At 50.6% G+C, this 8,151-nt stretch overlaps 1 long non-coding RNA gene across 1 annotated transcript; it reads left to right on the forward strand.

The window, feature by feature from the left end:
* The first annotated feature begins 698 nt into the window (after positions 1-698).
* Positions 699-3,937, forward strand: LOC132001160 (uncharacterized). Its single transcript, XR_009399546.1, has 3 exons — positions 699-1,030; positions 1,414-1,747; positions 2,828-3,937. It is a non-coding gene; the product is annotated as an uncharacterized LOC132001160 (long non-coding RNA).
* Positions 3,938-8,151: the final 4,214 nt, after the last annotated feature.

The raw sequence follows: 8,151 nt of genomic DNA on the forward strand, positions 1-8,151 counted from the left end.
CACAGCAGCCCCCAGGTGCAGGGACACACCGCCCGGGGTCTTGGCAACTCACACCAACGGGCGCTTTCCGCCATCCTGTCCTCATTATAAATCCGTGGTTAATCTGTCCAAAGCCAGGGCAACACTGAGTCACCCACCTCCTTTTTAACCAAGGCATATTTCTGGGAATGTGGAGAGCACTCCAGCGACGTGACATTCCTTAGCTTGTAGTAGTAGGCAACTCCCCACTTCCTTTCTAGACGCATTGCATCATCTTTCTCAACAGGACGAAACAGATTTTCTTGAAACTTACATGCCTCTGGGAAAGCAAGGCGGCGCGCTCAGCCTCACCCCTCCCTTTGTAGGGCGGCTCTTAACCTGCCCCAGAGGGAGAGTGGGCAAGCCTCCCTAATGGCTGCTCTCTTGCCTCGAGGGGCTCAGAAAGACAGACAACATATGTTCCATGCTCCCCCCACCAGCACGAAGCCCCGCACGGGACAGTCCCTGTGTGCACGCATCCCAGCGCACGTGTGTGGGGCGTCCACCGACACATCATCTCCCCTGAGAGGCGGGGGGGAGGTCTTTGCCATTCTTTGCCCTTTTCATCTCAGAGTAAGTCTCAAGCCAGGTAAACCATCGCTGTAAAACCTTTGGCCTGTGGGTAAACTTTTGTACATCTACCTCCCAGAAGAATGTTATTTATTAACAGTGCGGTTAAAAAACAAACATGGAGGGTTTGTGGCAGGAGCTGGGGGCACGGGGGTGGTGGGGGCAGCGGTGAACGAAAAGGGCATCTGCTGTCAAGAAGGGCCCAGTGTCGCCCTGCATGTGATGCAGAGAAGGGCACACCACGTGTGGGGCTTGGGGGAGGGGAGTAGAATGTTCCAGAAGCCGGTGGGAGAAGGCCATTCCAGGAGGCAGTCTGAGCCAGGCTGGGGGTGCTGGGGAACGCTGTTGTCGCAGTGGCGGGGCCATCACGGACAGGTGGGAAAGCGAGCAGACAGACAGAAGGCTGGTGCAGAGACGGAGAGAGGGACGCCGGTCTGGGCAGGTACAGCGGAGGAGTGCCCAGGCTAGAAGGAGACACAGGATGGTGGAAACTGTGCTAGGACAATTCGGGATCTAGTTTGCTGGTGACTGGGAGCCATTGAGAGGCTTGAGCGGAGTGACACACTGCAGACATGCCATGGAGAGGTCATCCCGGCAGCACAGTGACATTCAGGCCAGGAAAGGTGGAAGGTGGGGGTGGGTTTCAAGGTCATATCAGAGCCATAAGTGGCCTGGAGCTGCACCTGACCCATTGTCAAGGCCAGAGAGCACCAGAGGGTGATAATCGTGATAAGGAGGCTAACCGCAGCTCCCCCTTTGGACATGCTGAGCACCTGCTGCCTTACTCTACCTAAGCGGCAGGTCGGCTCTCACCCCATCTTCCAGACGAAGCGGCTGAGGCTTACGGGAGTGAAGCCGCTGCTTGTGGCCACACAGTATGGGAGCAGCAGTGCCAGGAGTTCAGCCGAGGTCCTTCTGACTGCAGTCGCACTCGGCGTAGGGCAATGACAGAGCGGAAACCCAGTTCACTGTGGAAGGGAAAGGGGAGGTTCTGGTGGTTTCTGCCCGGGCACCGCGGAGGATGGAGGCAGTGGGTAAGTCGGGGGGGGGGGGGCAGGCAGGAGGAGGAGCTTGGACCGAGTTTGGCCGGGACCAATCGAAAACTGGACGCCAGCAAAATACCGTGGATGGTGTTTGTGACGGGAGCTACACGCCCAAGGTTCGTGTCAAAGATCAGAGCTACCAGCGTCCGCTGGGCACAAATGGAAGATGCTCGTATGTAGAAGCAGGGTAGGAAAGCAAGGTGCAACAGAATTATAGCAGCTTGGCTCAAGACTTTCGAACCTGCCAGGCGCTGGGTGAGATGCTTGTCATGTACCCTTAAGACCACCTGTACACACTCCCACTGCCACCTTTTAGATTCCAGCTGAGTAACAGAAGCCTGGGGACGTAAGTAACTCACCTAAAACCACACAGCCTGTGATGGCGAACTTGTACCTCCAACCAAAGTCAGCCTCCCGAGGGCCTCTATTAGACGAACCCAGGACTGATTCTCCTAAGAGGGGTTTACAAAGCTGCACCCCAGGATTATAGGCTCCTTACGTCTCTCTATTTGCTTATCTGTCTTCTGTCTATAGTTGATAGACCCTGTTTTTATGATAGGAACAAAGTTTTAAATAAAGCAAAAAAAGTAGAAATGTAAATTGGTGGGTTTTTTGGAAGACAGTTTGCCGACTTCCATCAAAAGCTGAATATCTGGCAAAGTTTGGACCCAACAATTCCATTTTTAGGAGATAATGAGAGAAGCAGGCAAAGGCTTATATATGGAGACGTTGAAAACAGTAGATCAGAGGAAAACTGGAAATACTTCAAATATCCAACAGTCAGGGACTTAGATAAATTCAGGCTCAGCCGTACAGCTAAATTCCATACTAAGGAGCATCAAGTTGGCACGAGTATGTAAAGGGCACTTGGGATGCATTCATGCACGAGGAAAACACACTCTAAAATGTTACCTACCAACTGGTCTCATTTGGGTAAAAGTCCGTCTGTAAGAATACATTCATTGAGCTACTCAGCTTTTAAGAGATACAACGATGCAAATAATTATTCAGGTTTCGTGGTGATAAATGATCATTGGAAGCGTGTGCCCGGACACACGTGATGGAGAGGAAGCCGAACCAATGAGCAGGTGGCGCGTGAAGGGTACGGGTTGGAAGGATATACACCAGCGTGCTCTGGGACTTGAATTTTTCTGTTTAATGATCTGTATTTTCTAGGTTTTTTTTTTTTCCTACAGGAAAAATGGATTCCTTGAGGGAGCACTATTGCCTTTTTAAATAACTTTTTAAATGAAAAGGACAGAAACAAGTTTGGAACTAAGGAAAGGTGACGAGCGTGCGCGGTCATTGACTCAGGGAGCAGAGACCTTCCAGAACAGAGTCAAGAGCGTGGGCTGCTTGGAAGGACCCGGCTTGAAGAAGACCAAGATAAAAAAGGACGAAGCCACTGATGACCTTACAATTCTTCTGGGGAACATTTATTTGCCGTTCTTATCTCCAGCCTCCTTCCTCTCTCAGCCCAGACCCACAGTTCCGCTCACCTTCTCCTGGACGGATTCCCCTGTCTATTCTGCGGGGAGCTCCAACTTGACATACCCCAGAGCTGCCTCCTTCCTCCGTCCCTCCGCTCCAGCCCCCACACAGACAGACAGGCAGACAGACACCAGACTCACTCACCTGTTCCCCCACCCTCCTCGGTTACACCACCATCCACCCCAACTGACTATCGTTCCAGAATCTTCCCCTCCCTCACCCGATGCACATGTGGACGATCCTTTAAATATCTCATTGACTAAACGACCCTTTATATATCTCACTGACTCATCTCTCCTCTCCAACCTTGAGGCTACAGCCTTAGTCAGACCTCCCTTATCTCTTATCTAGACCGACTCACCACCACTCAACCCACCACCTTCCCGCGCCAAACCCATCCTCCACACCTTCGCCGACTCCGAATGCCTTTGGACCATTTGACTCACACCTAACACCCTGCTCCCATTCTTGCCAGAGTCAAGTCTAACTTCTTTAAAACACGGCAAATAATGAGATGAGAACCATCTGTGCGTGTATGTAGTAACTCACTTCATTCATTCAAATTATTTCCTTGGGATAAATTCCCAGACTTGAAGGTTATGGGATCTCGTTTGGTATCCACACATCTGGGACTGGGCACTAATTCACCTCCCACCTACCTGCCCCCATTCTTCTCCATTGAAAAATATGTTCATATTTGTGCCCTGACTCTGCTTGCACTTTTTTCCTCTTCTCTTTTAAGTCAGGTCCCGGTTATTTTCTTTATTGACAAAAAATTATTTTAATTTTAAAGCGGTATGTGTTTAAGCACTTCCCTTCTTCTGGTTTCTTGTCTGTGTTTTCATTTTACTTTTACACTCATTTTGCTTCAGGTTGCAGAAAGGTTTTTTTCTAACAGGCAGGCATTTCACGGGTTTTGCAAAGTGGCAATTTTTCCCCAGGGAACTCTTTAAAAAAGCAGGGCAGGGGTGGGTAGGAGATTGGGCTTATTTTCTTTCTTTCTTTCTTTCTTTTTTTTTTTTTTTTTTAGATTTTATTTATTTATTTGACAGACAGAGATCACAAGTAGGCAGAGAGGCCGGCAGAGAGAGAGGGGGAAGCAGGCTCCCTGCTGAGCAGAGAGCCCAATGCAAGGATCTGCTCAGCAGAAGGCAGAGGCTTAGCCCACTGAGCCACCCAGGCGTCCAGGCTTAATTTCTTTTAGGTGCTCCAAGTTAAGAGTAAAAGAAAAAAAGAATGCCAAGAGTGTCATCTGTATTGCAGCGGGTAGTTCATTCTCCTGAGCCTAATGAGGCACTTTCTTTTTTTAATAAAGAAAAATTTAACAGGCAAGGTCCCAGGATCTAGAGATACCGAAGTTCTCCTTTGAACTGTATTTTGAATAGTTTGAATATTTTGAACTGTATTTGAATAGTTTGGGGCCGGCTTTGGACTGCCCTGAAATTTTCACAAGGATGAAACCATAGAAGAATAAGTGTTTGGGACATTCCTCCTCTCTGGTCGTGGGTCAGGAATCTTATCCAAGGATGCCAGCGTCCTGGCTGCTTAAAAATGTTAGGCCGATTTTACATGCTATCTGAATTTGAGGCTAGTAGGGAGATTTCAGAAGAACTTGGGTCATTCATATGAACAATTGGCTTCAAATAAAACTTACCATCTCTAGGTTAAATATGCATTTTTAGTGACATAGCTCTCCCTCAAATCAGGAAGAGTCTGGGAATGTTGTTTCTCGAATGTCTTTATCAAATCCCCTCTGCTTTCCAAAGATTGGATCTGCTTTCTGATTCTCACAGATGATCCAAAGATGGTAAGGGAATGCCTCTGTCTTCCGATAAAAACCCACCCACTCTTGTCCCTGTCTTACCTTCCCTGTTATCTGCTCAGTAAAGATTCTTGGAATGAACACCAGCCTTCATGCCCCAGAGCCTTTGCACATGCTATCAACACTGTCCACATGCTCTTCATCCCTCACCCTACTCCTCCCTTCCAGTTTCAGCTCCTATAGTCCTTCCTCAAAGGCTATTCCAGGTGGATCCTGAGATTGTGTACGTCTCCTCACAGGTGTCATTTTACATTTATTTGTTCACTGTCTGTCTCTCCAATGGGATTGAGCTTGATGGAAGCAGGACCCGCGTCCATGATTATCTCCAGGGATTACTACCGGAAGAGGGATTAAGGCCCATGTGATGAGCTCAACCATGAGTATGAGTATCTGCGGAATCAAAGAGATGCAGCCTTTGAGCACCTGGGTAGGTAGGAGGTCACACTGACCGCCACCGTGGTGCTGTGCTGTGATTCCTCTACTCGGAGGAGTGTAATGACTAAGTAGTAATACATAAGAGATGAGGAGACAGTAGTTACCTAGACAGAAGCTCTCTTAGCAAGGCCTGTGGGCCACCTCCAGAACAGAGACACCCCACCTCTCGGGTCCACTGTCATCACCCCACCCGAAGCCTCTGTCCGATCTCCGGATGACCAACCAAAAATCTTCCCATCATGTGGGAAGTTCCCACCTTCTACGTAGCAGCTGGGATAATTGTCCAACGATCTATGTAGAATTGCTCATAGCAGAGGGAGACCTATGGGCCCATTAGAACAGGTCCCAGTGCCTCACTGTGCAACCCTGCCTGGGCCAGCAGCCCTGACTCGTCTTCTGTCTCTCCCCAGCCGCTCTGCCTCCCTGGCTGCTTTTGGGAACTTCAGAAACTCCAGCCCTGGACATGGTCCCTCCTCGAGGGAAGCTCTTCCCAGCTGCCCCTTCCCTCATAAAGGTCTCTAGTGAATTGTCACCTGCTCAGTGACACCTCCCCTGGTCCTCAGGCGTGCCTGTCTCATCTTGTCCTCACGCGTGTTCTTCCTAGCTCCCATCTCCGTCTGCGCTGTTATTGTGTATTTTCGTGTTGACGTGTTTCCTGCCCACCTTTTTCTCCCAGGACACATGTTGCAGGGGCCTCGTTGGGACATGGCTGGGTGCTCGCTGGCTGGACGGGGAAGCACTTAGCCCAGGCTTGCAGAGTGGAAGGGCGGAGATACTCTCAGTTATCATGACTGAGTGGCAGAGAAATACAGCACGTTAGGGTTTGCGAGGGGCTCAGGATTCATCTAATCCTATGTCATATCCCTAAGGTCGGCGCCCAGACGCTGCCTGACCTCTTACAGGGCCCGAGAGCTAATTTTCACTCATGGGGCATGGTGGGGGGTAACCAAAAATAGCCAATGAGGTGACATTATGTCATTTTCACAAGCTAACTTAAAAATCCCACTCTGACCACTTAGCCTAATGTTTATTAAGCATATCCTCAGTGGGGTGGGAGGAAGAGGCAGACATGCAAAGAAAATAATCTAACTTGGGTCCCCTGTGGGGGTGGGGGGGCTCAGTCAGTTGAGCGCCTGACTCTTGGTGTTGGCTCAGGTCAGGATCTCAGGGTCTTGAGACTAAGCCCCACGTCGGACTCCACAGAGTGTGCGTCTCTCCCTCTCCCTCTCCCCTCTTCCTCTGCCCTCCTCCACCCCGGTGTGCTCTATTTCTCTCACAAATAAATAAATTTGGGAGGGAAGGAAGGAAGGAAGGAAGGAAGGAAAAGGAAAGAATCTAAGCCACCTGCGGGTGAGGACTTCAGTGGGACATGCCTCAGGGGGTCTGGATCCCACCTAAGCCCTTTCCTAGCTGTCCTGGTGTTGGTTAAATACTTGCAAAGAGTTTAAAAAGGTGATTTAGGATAGTAGCCATCTTAATGCCTGGCACCTCATAAGTGCCTAATAAATGTCTGCTTCAGGTCTCTCAGAGAACAAACAGCAGGCGACAGGCCCACTCTGCTAAAAACTACATTTCCCAGCCTCCCCTGCAGCCGGTGGGGCGATTTGACCAAACTCTGGTCATGTGAGCTCCAGTCCGAGGTGTCACTTACTGGCAAGGCCTTCAGACGGGAGGCCCCGGCCCCTCACACTCCCCTTCCCCTTGGGGGGGGCGGGGGGGGGGGGGGGGGGGGACCTGACAGCCTTGGCAGGGACCTCACTACAACCAGTGATCTGAATGCCCTGGAACACAAAGGGTGAGACAGGGGAGCACAGCACCCCCACCCCCAACACCAGCCACTCCACTGTCCAGGGAAAGGCTGGAACATCTCTCAGTTAAAGCCATGCATCTAGGCCCTCTTGGTCTTGACCTCACCCGCTCATGCGTGATCAGGGAAGACTTTGCCCAAGGTGCTGACATGTGTGTTGGACATTGAAGGATAAATGGGGATTTATCAGTATGGGGGATGGGGGTGGGGGTGGGAAATGGGCGCAAATTTCCAATAGAACCACACTGTATGCAAAGTATGGGGACAGGAGGGCCCTTGCCTGACTATAGCCCGTGTTTCCCCAGTAGAAGGTCCTCCCTGCTCAGTAGAGATTCCTGAGGCTCCCTTCACCCCCAGGCATCACCACCAGATTTTCTGAATCAGAATCCACAGGGGAGGGGCCGACATGGAGCTGAATTATTACCCAGTGCCTCGGGTCATTCTTGTGACCAGCAAGTTTGGGAAGCACTGGGAACTGAGTTGGGGAAGCTGGACTGAGCCCAGAGTAAATGGTTTCGGATCCCATAAGGAATTTGAACCTCCACAAGCAGGCTTCTTTTATTTGAGGGGAGAAGCCAATAGATTCTTTCAAAAATGTAATGGAAGTTATAAGCCTTTTCCCAGAAAATTCCCACCACTCCCCCTGACATTTGAATATCTTTTCAGGGACCCAAGAATTCCCATTGGGAACCAGGAAGCAGCTTGGGGCTTGGGGTGGGGGGTGGGGAGTAGTGATCTCAGTCAAGGCAGGGATTTGGTGAAAGACAGTTCCAAAGTCAAGCAGAGGCTACCGGTGGGTGGGTGGGTGGTGGGTGAGGGGCTCTGGGAAATGGAGTTTGCAGGAAGGGAGGAGGGAGATGGAAGAAAGGCAGGAGGAGGAGGCCAGAGTGTGTGACCAGCAGCTGGTCACAGATCTGTGAGGCCTGCAGAGCCCTGTGGAGGGAGCGTGGGGAGGGGGCAGAACA

The sequence above is a fragment of the Mustela nigripes genome, chromosome 14, assembly GCF_022355385.1.
Source record: "Mustela nigripes isolate SB6536 chromosome 14, MUSNIG.SB6536, whole genome shotgun sequence".
Taxonomy (NCBI): domain Eukaryota; kingdom Metazoa; phylum Chordata; class Mammalia; order Carnivora; family Mustelidae; genus Mustela; species Mustela nigripes.